We start from the raw sequence: 16,720 nt of genomic DNA, 5'->3' as shown, positions 1-16,720 counted from the left end.
AAAAATAAAGAAGTCATAATACAAACTTAAATCTGCATAAATAAGAATAATAGTATAAGAAGACCACTTATGTTTGACGTGCATAACTAGATGAGGACTTTTAAACAAGTTATGTCTCCCATTATTTTATCAGATACCATAACCCTCTTCTATGGTTAACGAGAAACCCTAATCTGATTTCTTAATGGGGTTGAGATCCTAATTCCTCAATGAAGTCTTGTGGATATCACAACAAATCTCAATGAGTTCAAAGATAGAAAGTCTATCCAATTCATCTCATGCAACTCTCAACATAATTTTTACCTCTAAAAACACTCATAGACTTGTAGATATCACAACAAACTATAGTATTTTTAGTTAAGTCAGATCCTTCATTTTCATACAGCCATATCTAAAAAATACTACCCTTGTGGATATCACAACAAAGCAACATATCTAAAATATGCTGTAAAGCATCTAATATGCACCAAGACAAATCAACATCAATCTCCATAGTAAGCCTTGTGGATATCACAACAAACCTACTATGATTTTTAACAAGATATTGACTAGGCATGAAGGAAGACAAATGTAGTGTTCAAAACACTGAGCTACCATCATTTAAGATTTGAACTAATCAAATTAGCCAGAAAAGTGTTAAGATTGGTGGCGTTCCCCCTGTTGCTTTTCTTAGACACCAATAAAATTGGTCAGGCCAGCAACAGAACCAATAAATAACCACCGTACTTGAAATACTCCTTAGACACCAAGTGATTAATCGATTCAAGAAAATAGATCAGCTACTGGTTCACAACACTACGACTTAATATAATTTTTATGAGGACTTTAATGGTCTCAAGCGCATCCTAAATCAATCAATCATAATGATGCACTAATATAGTTGTATCATAACAACTAATCATAGCATCCAATCATATCTCTAAGATATGAAAACTGAAGTGAATTTTAGTGCAGGGGTAAAACGATAATTTTAAAATTTTTTCAAAATCATTATTTTACAGTGAAAATTATTAATTAATCTAATTAATTAACATGTATAAACCCTACACAAGGATCTAAATATGATATATACATAGCATGCATTTAAATTTGAAATTCAAACTTCTACATTAAATATTTTACTGTTATGTGTTCAGAATATATTACCTTTGTGCAGGTAGTCGATCACCACAATCTGATCACCATCGAGAGGGTCTGATCATCGCAATGCAGCCACACAGTATGTCTGACCTCTGTGGATCATCCACATGAAGCTTCCGATCGGATCGGCTCCTCAGAATGCTAGTTCGTGGCTGAACCCTTTTGATGGCCGATGTTTATCGAACTCCTTTGATCTTGATCTGTCGACTGCTCGAATGCTCTGGATCATTAGCAGATGTAGTAGAGAGGTTGATGAAGCTTTCCCTGAAGATTGGTGGGCTCACGATACTCATAGATCACTTTCTCACTTCCCGAACCCTAGGCAGAAACCCTAGGGTACACAAGAAAAGCCTGCCCAACTTCTCTCTTCTTTTCTCTTCTTTTCTTTTCTTTTCTCATGCAGGAAAGCTCTCTCACGCCACCCTTCTCGCTCAGATGTCATCAACGCATGCCCAATCTTATCTCCTTTTTAAAATGATGCAAGACCGCATCTTTGCAGCATTTTTACTGCGTGAGAGGATAAAGATAAGTGGTTGCTCATTTGAATTCAAATCGAATTTGAATTCAAATGCCAACCAACTCATTCCTATCCACTCTATGCGTGAGAAGAGAAGGGTGTGGGCTCTCTTGTGCATGGAGAGTTTACACGAGAAACTCTTTCTCGTGTAAAGCAAGGGGCGCACAAAATGGATAAGGACATGGTGCATGGGATTAGTTATCCATTTAAATTCAAACACCCTTTGAATTTGAATGGCTAACAAATCATGTTTATCCAAATAATTTATGCATAAGGGTGGGCGTGGGATGCCTTCTGCATGGGAGAAAATTTATGAGAAGTTGCTTCTCGTGAATTCAAATGGGGGCAGAGAAGTGAGATGGCACAGGGAGTTGAATTCAAAAGGTGGTTTGATCATAATTGAACCAACCTAATCAAAATAGGTTAAGCACAATTAGACTAAGTTAAACCTAACTTAATTAGGTTTATTTAGGCTCAATAAAATCTTAATCAAATCAGAAATTGACTAAGTCCAACCCCTGATCAGATCAGGGACCAAAATACCTTAGCGATTAGGTCAACACTTAACCTAATCGGGTCAAACCCAACTGAATCCAATTCAATTGGACTTGATCCAAAAATAATTACTCAATCAAATTGAGTTAATCAGTGATCAAATTATTAATTAAATCTCTCATAAATACTGAGTCCAAATTCGATGGGCAATCAGACATCAGAGTCCATCAATATGAAACCCTGATCTAAAAGTCCCAAACTAGTGAGACTCTTGACCTCGGTATCAAAAATATATGGTACTCATGATCAGAGAATCTTGATTCTCGATCACAGAGTCTCAGACATATAGGACTCATAGTCCATAAGCATTAGAACTCTTCATTAGCCATCAGATCAAATAGGAACCTCTAATGTGTGTGACCCCGCAGGTTCGAACCTAAGTCGGTAGCACAAAAACCAATTCCTGTACTAATCAAAGTGACCATCTAGCAATGGTACCCGACATCTAGATAGGTTGAATAGTCGCAATCACAATATTCAAAATCTACGTGAATATGGTTACTGTATAATTCATCCCTTTTGACCCCTGTGTTTAGGACAACTCAGGATTAAACTGTCAATCCTGATTAGATCATCCAAATCATGCTCAATTCAAACAGTCCTGTGACTCCTCACTAGGACTACCCTGGCCAAGATTTTGCTAAATTAAAATATAACTGTACACAGCTCCTGAACTGGAGTGGTCAATCTCATCTTGACACACGCACCGATAAGTCAAGTACTTGACTACACCCAGCAGCCTTCTATCACTGAATTAGAAATTCAGGTAGTCCAGTGCCTAAGTGCAATGAGTTGCTTGCAAGTCACTGTGGCGGTCTCAGATTGGAAGGATAGTTATACCTATATCCCATCGGAGCAAATCTTGACAGCAGAAAAAGCTCCAAAGTTGGTCATGTTCAGTGCAGATGTACCCTTACATCTCACCTGTATGCCATACCAGTGTCTCCACACTCCTTGGTTAAGAGGACAACCAACTCATATGGCACACAATGACCTATGCTTGATAAATGTTGTTGTCTTTGGTAACAACGTATCATTTGATCACGAACAGGTTTAAGGATTAAACGACAAATCCTCCTTTGTCGAGTCTAAATAGTCCTAAGGACTTCACCACAACACAGGAGTTCATTAGAAGATGAAATAATTTGTGATGAAAAATACCAAAATAACTTTTATTAATTTATAATTCATATACTAATACAAGAAAGAGCACAACCATTAATAGGTTGATGATTGGCTTTGGGATACTATTCCCAACAATCTCCCACTTGGCCTAAAGCCAATCGGTACAGTATCTAATACCCATCTTCAACTTGAATTCATCGAACTCCTTCACCGCAATGGCTTTAGTGAATGGATCGGCCAGGTTCTCCTTTCTGTCGATCTTCTGAAGGTCAACGTCACCTCGATCCATGATTTTTTGGATGAGATGGTAGCAATGCAGAATATGCTTCATCCGTTGGTATGCCTTCAGCTGAGCAATGGCTCCAGAGCTGTCACAGTAGAGCAGAACTGGACCAATAAGGGAGGGTGCTACTCCGAGCTCGGTAATGAATTTTCTTAGCCACACCACTTCTTTGGCAGCATCTGATGCAGCAACATACTCTGCCTCGCAAACTGAACAGCCACAGTGTGCTGCTTGGAACTTTTCCAGCAGACAGCCCCACCATTAAGGTAAAAATAAATTCTGACACACTCTTGCTGTTATTATGATCAGACTGAAAACTAGAGTCTGTAAACCCGATAAGTCTCAAGTCCGATTCACCATAAACAAGCCACTCGTCCTTGGTATTTCTTAAATACTTCAGGATGGTTTTAACAATCTTCCAGTGATTCTCCCCTGGATCAGATTGGTATCTACTCACTACCCCTAGTGAGTATGCCACATCTGGTCGTGTACATGTCATGGCGTACATGATAGATTCCACTACCGAAGTATATGGAATTCTACCCTTACGCTCTCTCTCTTGAGGTGTTGTTGGACAATCCCTCTTCGAGAGAAAAATTCCATGGCCTATCGGTAAATAGCCTTTCTTGAAATTCTCTATGCTGAACCTCTTCAGCATAGTATCAATGTACATGGATTGAGATAAGCCAAGCAACCTTTTAAATCTATCCCTATAGATCTTCATCCCTAGGATGTAGAAAGCTTCTCCTAGATCCTTCATGGAGAACTGTGACGACAGCCAAATCTTTATTCCCTGTAATACAGGGACATCATTTTTGATTAAGAGAATATCATCCACATACAATACAAGAAATACCACTACTGGACCATTAGCCCACTTATAAATGCAAGGCTCTTCTCCGTTCTTAATGAAGCCATACATCTTGATCGTCCTATCAAAATGTATGTTCCAACTCTGGGATGCCTGCTTAAGTCCAAAAATGGACCTCTATAGCCTGCACACCTTAGACTCATCTGTGGATGTGAATCCTTCAGGTTTATCATATACACCTCTTCGTCCAGCTCTCCATTTAAGAAAGTTATCTTCACATCCATCTGTCAGATTTCATAGTCCAGATGGGCAGCTATCGCAAGCATAATCCGAATGGATTTGAGCATTGCCATAGGAAAAAATGTCTCGTCATAGTCTATACCATAACGTTGATGATATCCCTTGGCAATCAGACAAGATTTATAGGTTTCCACCTTTCCATCTGTGCCCCTCTTCCTCTTGAAGACCCACTTACACCCTATGGATTTTACTCCTTCGGGTGGGTCAACCAATGTCCATACATCGTTGACTTTCATGGACTCCATTTCGGATTTTATGGCCTCTAGCCATTTCTCAGAGTCAGATCTCTGCATTGCATCCATGTAGGTGATTGGATCCTCGTTGTTTTCATCAAGTTCGACAGGATCGCCATCCCGGACCAAGAAACTATAGCATTTGTCCAGTTGACGTGTACTCTACCAGACCACCTTAAGGGTGCAGGAACAATGGGCTCCAGATCTGATCTAACCAAATCTGGTTCAGGTTCAGTAATTTGTATCGATTTTTTCACCTGCCGAACTTCCTCAAGTTCGACCTTAGACGCAACAGTCCCTTCACCAAGGAACTCTTTTTTCAAAAGGATTGCCTTAAGGCTGACAAACACCTTTTGCTCATCAGCTAGGTAGAAATAATACCCTTTGGTCTCTTTTGGATACCCTATGAAATAACACTTGTCAGACCTAGGTCCAAGCTTATCCGTAATAAAATATTTAACATAAGCTGGACACCCCCAAACCCTAAGGTGCAAGAGTACTGGCTTACGTCCTATCCATATCTCATATGGGTTTTGGTTACAGACTTACTCGGAATCCTATTTAGAAGGTAACAAGCCAATTCGAGCGTATATCTCCAAATAGAGATTGGCAGACCAGCAAACCCCATCATGGATCGAACCATGTCTAACAAGGTCCGATTCCTCCTTTCAGACACACCATTATGCTGTGGTGTTCCAGGAGGAGTCTACTGAGAGAGAATCTCATTCTCCCCAAGATATGTCAGAAACTCATTGGAAAGGTATTCACCTCCTTGATCAGATCGAAGAGTTTTAATACACTTCCTAGTTTATTTTTCTACCTCATTTCGGAATAGTTTGAACATTTCAAACGACTCCGACTTATGCTTCATTAAGTAGACATACCCATACCTCGATAGATCGTCTGTGAAGGTTATGAAGTAAAAATATCCATCTCTTGCACTTGAGCTCATGGGTCCACATACATCAGAATGTACCAGACCCAAGAGTTCACTGGCTCACTCACCTTTTCTAGTAAAAGGTGACTTGGTCATCTTTCCAAGAAGACAGGACTCACAAGTTGAAAGTGATTCACAATCACGTACTTCAAGAATTTCTTATTGAGCCAACCTGTTTATCCTGTTCTTATTGATATGACCTAGCCTACAGTGCCAAAGGTAGACTTCTGACACATTATCTATTCTAGGGCATTTTCTGAAGGTTTGAACCACATTAACAGGCTGTGATAGTAAGTAAATTCCATTATTTAGTTGTCCAACAAATATTGTAACACCATTCAAAATGATATTGCAAATATTTTTTTTTATTAAAAATTGATAACTATTCATGGCCAAAAGGCCTACAGAAATAATATTTAATAAAAAACTTGGACAATAGTGACATTCACTCAGAATTACATTACAAGAGTTGATTACAAGGTTCATGATTTCTAAAGCTAGAACTGGAACTTTGCTTCCATCTTCAACGTTCAGGAACCTCTCACCTTCATCAAATCTCCTACTGACTTGCAGACCCTGCATCGAATTGTAAATATGATAAGGACTTTCGGTATCCAATACCCAGGTAGTAGTATCACAAATGGAAAAGTTACATGGTGTTATTATATAATTACCTTGCTTCTTCTTCGACCTGTTCGGGTCCAGGGAGGCAATGTATAGAGGAATGTTCCTCTTCCAGTGCCCCTGCTTCTTGCAAAAGAAGTACTCCGCCTGGCTCTGATCGGGTTTGCGCTTCTTGGTCTGACCCTGTACTGACATCCCAGCATGTGGCTGCACCTTCTTATTCTTCTTCTTCTTGTTCTTTTTCTCTTTCTTAAAGGGTCGACGATCAGAAGAAGACCCTCCCACTACATTCACCGACTTCTTTTGGAGCTGTTGGTCCTTCTCAAAGTTCTGCAGCAACCCCAACAAGCTGTGGTAGTTCACTGCAGGCTTTGTCATCCAAAAATGAGTAAGGGGAGGAAGGACTTGGGCAAAGAATTAAGGATCGCATCCTTATCGAGCTGCTCGTGCAAGAGAAAGTCCAGTTTACTTAGGTGCTCAATCATTTCGATCATGTATAGTACATGATCGGTGACAGAGGCCCCATCCCTCATCCGAGCATTGAAAATGGCACAACTAGTTTTGTGCCTTTCAACATCGTCGGGCGTGCCAAAGGAGTCGTTCAACATTTGAAGCATCTCCTGTGGCTGGGTATTCTCAAACCTGCGGCTAAAATCATCATTCATTGCCGCCAGCATTATGCACCGAACGGTGGTGCGATCGTTGAGCCACTTCTGGTAAGTGTCTCGGACCGTTCCTCTAGCATTCGGAGCTAGCTCCTCAGGTGCTGGGTCTGTTACTACATAAAGGATCCACTCATGCTCAAGGATGATTTTTAATTTTTGATACCAGCTATCGAAATTAGGTCCAATGAGCTTGTTATTATCTAATAATGATCAGAGCGACAGGGTAGTGGCCATATCTGCATAAAGAAAAATCAGACCTCTATTAGTATATAAATTATTAATACTAAAGACTTGGACTTTAGTCTAAAATTTCTCTTAATATTTTTACGAACTGGTAGCCTCAACCTCCAATTCAAGAATTACTTTAATTCCTTAGTGGGTACTAGAATCCACACAGACCACACATGAGCCAAACTTTGGTTGGTCAACCCATGTGCATCTATGGGTAGGTTCATAACCAGTTATTTTTTTAAATAATTTCTAGTAATTAATTTTGCCCTAGAACCTAATCAGTAGGCTTTGGCCTCCACTAAAAAGATCTGGTTAGGTCCAACCATTAACATGACTTGATTTGGTGAATCGGACCAATAAATGATCAAGCCCAACTTTGGCCGGCCAATCTGACCACCATCAGAAAGACTGAACCAAATTATCATACTATGAATGATAATTTTATTAGTCAATAAGCACCAGGCCTCTGGGCCTCCAGTGATTATTAAACTAATGAACTCATTATCACTTACTTAATAGAAGGCTATGACTTAGTTATCACTATAACTTAATCATTTTAGAGACCTAATAATTTTGAAATTTTATTAAAGGATAGAAGAGAAGAAATTAACCAGTCAATTTCAATCCTCCCACTGACTTCACCAAGTCATATTAAAAAAAGATTTAATTAAACCCGACATTAGGAGCACCTAAATCAGTCACACTGATTTACCTAATGACATAGGTGAGCTCTAATCACCAAGTGACCTAATCAAAACCTAACTCACCAGGTTGGCCAGGTAAGTGAGATCAGTGGTGGGGATATGCCATTAACTCATCAGAGATCGAATCAATGTGAGTAGCTCCCACTTAAGAACCACTGGTCAAACTGCCGAACTTACCTTAGACACCAACCGGTTCATTAATTTTAATTTGATCAACTTAGTAAATAGGGTTCCACTGCATAGCCATGAATTAAGTCCATCTTGGTCTAGTTAAAGACATGGACCCATTCAACTACAACTATTAGAGTTGAGTCTAGAGTGTCCTTGACCTAATCTAATTCAACTTTTGATTAGATTTGACCAATTACTCTAATTTAGTCCATTTCTTTAAGCTAATCTTAGGTCTAACTCAATTATGGACCTAATCCATCTAACCCATTGACCCACAAGTTTATGTAATTGTCTTAGGTCTTAATTCACAATTCTAGACTAATTAGACAATACTTAATTCTTTTAATTAAGTATTTGGGCTGATGGGTCAGGGTTTAGCATTTCGAAAATAATTTTCAAATTTGAAAGGTTTTATTTTCTGTTCACCAAATATGTTGACTCATTTCACAAACAGATCAGCACATTTCATAAACAGCAATCCTATTGCTAATTATATAACAGAAAATAACTCAATCAAAATAAATCATGAATATTCCTTTAGATATAATCTAACATATTCATGATAAATTTTATAATTAAACTTTTACAATTAAATCCTTTTGCTGCTTCATCTGCATGAGATATAATTACAGCGGCACCTCTACCGCCATAGGAGAACCCCATCGAATGGGAGGAGAGGGCCTTTAAACCCTACTTTTCTCCTATGACCGGACAACTATGGCAACCAATCCAATTAGACTACTTGTTACTTGGATCAAGTATATCTAAAAATATCAATTTCAAAATTTAAATTTCAAATTTCAAATTTCAAATTTCAAATTTTAAATTTTAAATTTCAATCAAATTTCAAATTTTAAATTTTTGAATTTTAAATTTTGAATTTCAACCAAATTTTAAATTTCAAATTTCAAATTTTAAATTTTAAATTTCAAATTTTTAAATTTTAAATTTTGAATTTCAAAATTTAAATTTTAAATTTTGAATTTCAAATTTTTGAATATTAAATTTCAAATTTCAAATTTCAAAATTTAAATTTCAAATTTTTAATTTCAAATTTTTGAATTTTGAATTTTGAACAAATTTTAAATTTCAAATTTTAATTTTTGAATTTCAAATTTTAAATTTAAACTTTTAGATTACAACTTAATCTATGCATGTAAATATATATATATATCATGTTTTAGAACCCGCTCTGATACCATTTGAAGTGAATTTTAGTGCAGGGATAAAATGGTAATTTTAAAACTTTTTCAAAATTACTATTTTACAATGAAAACTATTAATTAATCTAATTAATTAACATATATAAACCCTACATAAGGATCTAAATATAATATATACACAGCATGCATTTAAATTTAAAATTCAAACTTCTACAGTAAATATTTTACTGTTATGTGTTCAAACACATTACCTTTGTGCGGGTAGTCGATCGTCATAATTTGATCACTGTCGGAAGGGTCTGATCATCGCAACATAGCCACACAGTGTGTCTAACCTCTGCGGATCATCCACACGAAGCTCCCGATCTGATCGTCTCCTCACGAATGCTAGTTCGTGGCTGAACCCTTTTGATGGCCGATGTTTATCGAACTCTTTCGATCTTGATCTGTCGATTGCTCGGATACTCCAGATCGTTAGCAGATATAGTAGAGAGGTTGATGAAGCTCCTCCTAAAGTCTGGTGGGCTCACGACACTCGTAGCTCATTTTCTCACTTCCCAAACCCTAGGCAGAAATCCTAGGGTACACAAGAAAAGCCTACGCCCACTTCTCTCTTCTTTTCTCTTCTTTTCTTTTCTTTTCTCATGTAGCAAAGCTCTCTCATGCCACCCTTCTCACTCAGATGTCATCAACGCATGCCCAATCTTATCTCCTTTTTAAAATGATGCAAGACCGCATCTTTGCAGCATTTTTACTGCGTGAGAGGATAAAGATAAGTGGTTGCTCATTTGAATTCAAATTGAATTTGAATTCAAATGCCAACCAACTCAATCCTATCCACTCTATGCATGAGAAGAGAAGGGCGTGGGCTCTCTTGTGCATGGAGAGTTTACACGAGAAACTCTTTCTCGTGTGAAGCAAGGGGCGCACAAAATGGATAAGGACATGGCGCATGGGATTAGTTATCCATTTAAATTCAAACACCCTTTGAATTTGAATGGCTAACAAATCATGTTTATCCAAATAATTTATGCACAAGGGTGGACATGGGATGCCTTCTGCATGGGAGAAAATTCATGAGAAGTTGCTTCTCGTGAATTCAAATGGGCGTAGAGAAGTGAGATGGCACAGGGAGTTGAATTCAAAAGGTGGTTTGATCATAATTGAACCAACCTAATCAAAGTAGGTTAAGCACAATTAGACTAAGTTAAACCCAACTTAATTAAGCTTATTTAGGCTCAATAAAATCCTAATCAAATCAAAAATTGACTAAGCCCAACCCCTGATCAGATCAGGGACTAAAATACCTTAGCAATTAGGTCAACACTTAACCTAATCAGGTCAAACCCAACTGAATCCAATTCAATTAGACTTGATCCAAAAATAATTACTCAATTAAATTGAGTTAATCAGTAATCAAATCACTAATTAAACCTCTCATAAATATTGAGTCCAAATCCGATGGGCAATCGGGCATCAGAGTCCATCAATATGAAACTCTGATCTAAAAGTCCCAAACCAGTGGGACTCTTGACCCCAGTACCCAAAATGTGTGGTACTCATGATCAGAGAATCTTGATTCTCGATCATAGAGTTTCAGACATGTAGGACTCATAGTCCATGAGCATTAGGACTCTTCATCAGCTATCAGATCAGATAGGAACCTCTAATGTGTGTGACCCCGTAGGTTCGAACCTAAACCGGTAGCACAGGAACCAATTCATGTACTAATTGAAGTGACCATCTAGCAATGGTACCCGATATCCAGATAGATCGAATAGTCACAATCACAATATTCAAAACCTACGTGAATATGGTTACTGTATAATTCATCCCTTTTGACCCTTGTGTTTAGGAGACTCAGGGTTAAACTGTCAACCCTAATTAGATCATCCGAATCGTGCTCAATTCAAACAGTCCTGTGACTCCTCACTCGGACTACCCTGGCCAAAGTTTTACTAAATTGAAATACGACTGTTCATAGCTCCTGAACTAGAGTGGTCAATCCCATCTTGACACATGCATCGATAAGTCAAGTACTTGACTATACCCAGCAGCCTTCCATCACTGAATTAAAATTCAGGTAGTCCAGTGCCTAAGTGCAGTGACTTGCTTGCAAGTCACTGTGGTGGTCTCAGGTCGGAGGGACAGTTATACCCATATCTCATCACAGCAAATCTTGACAGCAAAAAAAGCTCTGGAGTCGGTCACGTTCAGTGTAGATGTACCCTTACATCTCACCTGTATGCCATACCAGTGTCTCCACACTCCTTGGTTAAGAGGACAACCAACCCATATGGCACACAACGACCTATGCTTGATAAATGTTGTTGTCCTTGGTAACAATGTATCATTTGATCGCGAACAGGTTTAAGGACTAAACGATAAATCTTCCTTTGTCGAGTCTAAATAGTCCTAAGGACTTCACCACAACACAGGAGTTCATTAGAAGATGAAACAATTTGGGATGAAAAATGCCAAAATAACTTTTATTAATTTATAATTCATATACTAATACAAGAAAGAGCACAACCATTAACAGGCTGACGATTGGCTTTGGGATATTATTCCTAATAAAAACATAATCATATAACATCATTATAATTAAGCATCCCAAGCATATCACATATGCATAAAATTTTAATAACATGCATGAATATAAAATACTCTTTTCATATTTCTTCTTCTTGGGATATCACAGTGGCACCCCTACACGCCATAAAAGTACCCTACGAAATAGGAAGAGAGGGTCTGTGAACCCTACTTGCACTTATGATTGGAAGGCCTGGTGATGAATTCCAATTGGAGTACTAAGCTATTAAAAAAATTCTACACATATATCATGTATTTTACAGTTAAAACATGTCTCTAAGACATACTAGGGTTTGGATGTTCAATCAGGTTCAACCCTTGACCTGACATCAACCAAACCAAAAACCCATGCTTGATCATAATCAAGACAATAATTTAACCTTTGATTATATAGATCAAGATGGGCTCTAATACCACTGTTGGGTTTTGAAGGCACAGCAGAAGGGTTAGGTGTTTAAAATTTTATCCAAAACATCCGATGCGCCAAAAATCCTAATACCCCGAAATCCTTGACTATATCAATCAAAGTGTAATTAAAATAAATTTAGATCAAAAGAATACCTGTAGTACTATTCTAATTTTCATAAGACATCCAAGTGTTCACCCTCCAATGGTGATCCATATGAAAATTGAATCAAGGACAATGCTCCTCCTTCACCTTGCTTCAAGAGTTCTAACTCCTAGAATTCGACTAGCCACCAATCGATCAAATCTTTTTTCAAACCTAAGTCTAAACCTCTCAGAACCACCCACTAGACCTGACCACCTTTTTTTGGACCTCTTAAATCCTTGAGTTATTAGGATTAGGCTTGTCTTAAAAGAACAAGCCTTTGTCCTAAATCCTAGAGTTGTAAGAGAGGAAGAGAAAGAGTGGATAGGGGATGTAAGAATTGAATGATCAACCCTTCTACCATCTCCTATTTATAGCACCAGATGGGGTGCCAATAGAAAAGGCATGACTCATCTGGAAAGCCATATCAAGTCATCGTATCACTTATCTGAGAGTCTTTAAATAGAAGGACTCTTCAGGATGTGATACGTCGATTTCAACCCTCTCATGCGCACATGCCCAGAATGAGATGCTTTTTGCATCTCTTCTGACTTCAGATATGCATGCAAAATTTCCACATAACACATGATTTAAATGGAAAGGCTATCAGCAAGTGTAACCTAATTTGAATAAGTGTTTATATGTGTAAAGGACTCTTCATCGAAGAGACATGCGAGTACCTTCTCACTGTCGTGCATGCGCATGCCTAAAAAAGGGCATCAAAAGCAACCTTCCATAATTTGATAATTTTTTAGATTTTTACCATGTTATCAGCAATTAAAATTGATCTTTATCACAAAAATTATCAGATAAAAAAGTCACTTAAGGCTCCTTAAACAGAAGGAGTCTTTGCATCCCTTCGCGCATCCAGAAAAACTATTGCGCATGCAGCAATGTTCCAAAAATTTTTTCATGCATAATCTAAAAGATTTTTCATACTTTAAATAATGTGCTAAGTGGATCATCATCTGATCTCATTGTCTTTAAAAATAGAGATCCAAAGCAGAAGGACTCTTAGTCTTTCTGCATGCCAAAACCAAAAAGCGCATGCGCTCAGCATATTTGTGCCAAGAGTCCTTCTCATCTTGGACTCTTGGTTTTTGGTGTTAAGATAAAATGTGGTGCCTCTTTTTTGGTTGTTTCTAGGTGGCTTGACCTGACCCAAATGTCTACCAAATTAGGCTAGGCAATCATCAAGGCATGAGACCAAATTGATCTCCAAAGGAGCTAGGGATTCCACACATGCTAGCATGCTTACTGAAACCCCTGATTAAATCTAAAATTCCAATCAACCTTATTCAAAAGGGTCCTTGGCTAATTTTTATATGTGTGTGATCTATTGAGTTCCACATCTAGCTAGTAGTAGGCCTGGGTATAAGTTGACCTAATTTGATTAGATTTTTATCTAACCGATTTAGGTCCAATCGGGTTAATTCGATTTCAGCAATTAGAACTCTTTCTAATTGACGATCAAATTAAACTCTTTAATTTGATCAGATCTACAAGTCAAGATTGATGTCTAGTAATGTATCATGATTATCTAGAAGATATAAAATTTGATAAAAATATCAAATATATCCTTCAGTAGTAAGTTACCGTACAATTCAATCCTTCGATCATCCCTGCACCCTGAATATATTCATGAGTATGGAACCATATCAAACTCAAACACATATTCATATTGATTCTCAATTAACCAATGATGACTCCATTGAAGAGGTATTAGAAACTCTTTCTAATCTCCTTCCTACTTTTGGTCAAAAAAAATTTTTCGAGTCATCTTGGAATGAGAATACATAGGATGCGATCTCCTCTTACTAGGAGTGATCAATTCTATGTTAACCTACTCACAACCTTCATACACATTCCACTATATCCAGAACATCCCGTACATGTCTTAATGTCATACTTGAGTATGAACCAAAATATAAATTCATGTGCACAAGATTCTATGATCTTAGGTCTAAGGATCACTTGCACAACTTCCACTTAGAGAACTATCTTTAACATGCAAGTAAGGCTTCCATAAGATGTTCTCTTTCAAAGAGTCAATTCAGTGAACTCATTTCTCAAATGAGCATCCACATTTTTGTATTAGTATCCCACATAAGTAGCTAGTGAGATCTGCCACCCTCTCTATCGAGCATACATAGGATGTGCCATTCTATCTGAAATATTGATCTCTGACTCAATGTTCCTATGATCAGAAATATTTAAGATTAAAGTTTTAGGGTTTTAGGTCTCACCAGTATGATCCATTCATGTCTCCTAAAATTATTGTCCTAATCTATGGGATTCATCATAATCTTAGATATAATAAGATGCAGCTAATATGATGAATCAATACCTCATTTTATTATCAAATAATAAATATCATTACATGAGTTGAAAAATTACAAAGAAAAATCCCATCACAACACATTTGCAATTGGCTTATAGGGCACTCTTCTTTCAGCCAAGTCGGCAATGCCAGAGGTATGTAACATTCACATCCTCTCTCTTTCTTTTCTTCATATTATCAATATGAAATACATTATCATTAAGTGAAAGAAGCAAAAGACCATTATCAATAAAAGTACTTCCATAATATTTATTAGAAAAATATATAGAAAAAACCATTGTTCTTTACATTTATTTCAAAACCTTAATTCAATAACAATGGTATAGAAATAATATTTCTAACGATATTTGAAATATAATAACAGGTCTTCAGTTTCAAAATTTTGCCCGAAGGCAACTTCAAAACCCTGATTCCTACGGCTTCTGTCTGAATGGACTCTCCACTAGCGTCGAGTAGCTTGAAGTCACTTTTATTCAAACTCTTTATTTTTTATAGATCCTGCAATGATTTGCAAAGGTGTGAGCCACATGCAGTATCTAATACCCAAGAATCTGAAAATAAAGTGCTTAATGATAAGTTAGTTTATATCATATACAAACCTTTGGCAATGTTTGCCGATTTCACGGTTGCAAGGTACTCTTTGCAATTCCTCTTTCAGTGCCCCTCCTTGCCATAGTGATAGCAAGTACCTTTGACGGAGACCTTCTTCGCCTTCTTCTTGGAGATGTCAGCTTTAGGGTTCATCTTTTTCTTAGAATCCTTCTTGTCTTTCTTCTTGTTGATCTTATCGACAAGAAGAACCAAAGTCTTTTCACCCTTGAAATGGCTCTTTGCTATTTTTAATATATTTAGCAGCTTTGGCAGGCTGATGTTCAGTTTGTTCATATGGTAATTTATAACAAACTGAGAGAAGGAGTCAGGGAGAGACTGCAGGATCAAATTTTGGCTCAGTTCACTATCCATGGCAAAGCCAAGCTGTCCCAGATGAGTGATCAAAACAATCATCTTCAGGACATGCATTTACATGGAGATACCTTCAGTCATGCGGGTATGGAATAACTACTTTGATATCTCTTATCAAGTAGTTCGACTTTGTTCCCCATATAATTTTTTAAGATTAAGGAGTATTGAGAGAACATCCACATCCTCATGTTGCCTCTGAAGCTCGTTGCTCATGGAGGTAAGCATGATGCATTTGACAGTCACACTATCATCTTTTCACATCTTGTATGTGGCTCTTGCCTCCTCGAATGTATCTTCCCCAAAGAAATCTGATACAGGTGTGTCCAGAATGTAGAAGACTTTCTCCTAAGTTAGAACAATTCTCAAGTTTCTTAACCAGTCCACGTAGTTAGGTCCGATCAACTTGTTTGCATCTAGTATGCCTCTAAGTGACAGTGAGGATGCCATATGAGTAGTTAAACTACAATAACAAAAATATAATATAAGCAGACAACTCATGATGACATATACAACTAGATTAGAACTTTTGTCTAATTGTGTCTCCTATTATTTTATCGAACTTCATAGCCCTCAAATATGAAAATTAAAAAATATACTAATATTTTTTAGTGGGGTTAAGATCTCTATTCCTCACAAACACCTTGTGGATAGCACAACAAGTATTCAAGAGTTCAAGAGTAGGTAACTCTTTATCAATTGTACCTCTACAATTCTTAATATTTTTCTTTCTAGCCTCTAGATCACATATAGCCTTGTGGATAGCACAATAAACTATAGTGTTCTAGTTAAGTTGACCCTTCAATCCCATATGATCA

The sequence above is a fragment of the Elaeis guineensis genome, chromosome 8, assembly GCF_000442705.2.
Source record: "Elaeis guineensis isolate ETL-2024a chromosome 8, EG11, whole genome shotgun sequence".
NCBI lineage: Eukaryota > Viridiplantae > Streptophyta > Magnoliopsida > Arecales > Arecaceae > Elaeis > Elaeis guineensis.
Note: the sequence above shows the minus strand (reverse complement) of the source record.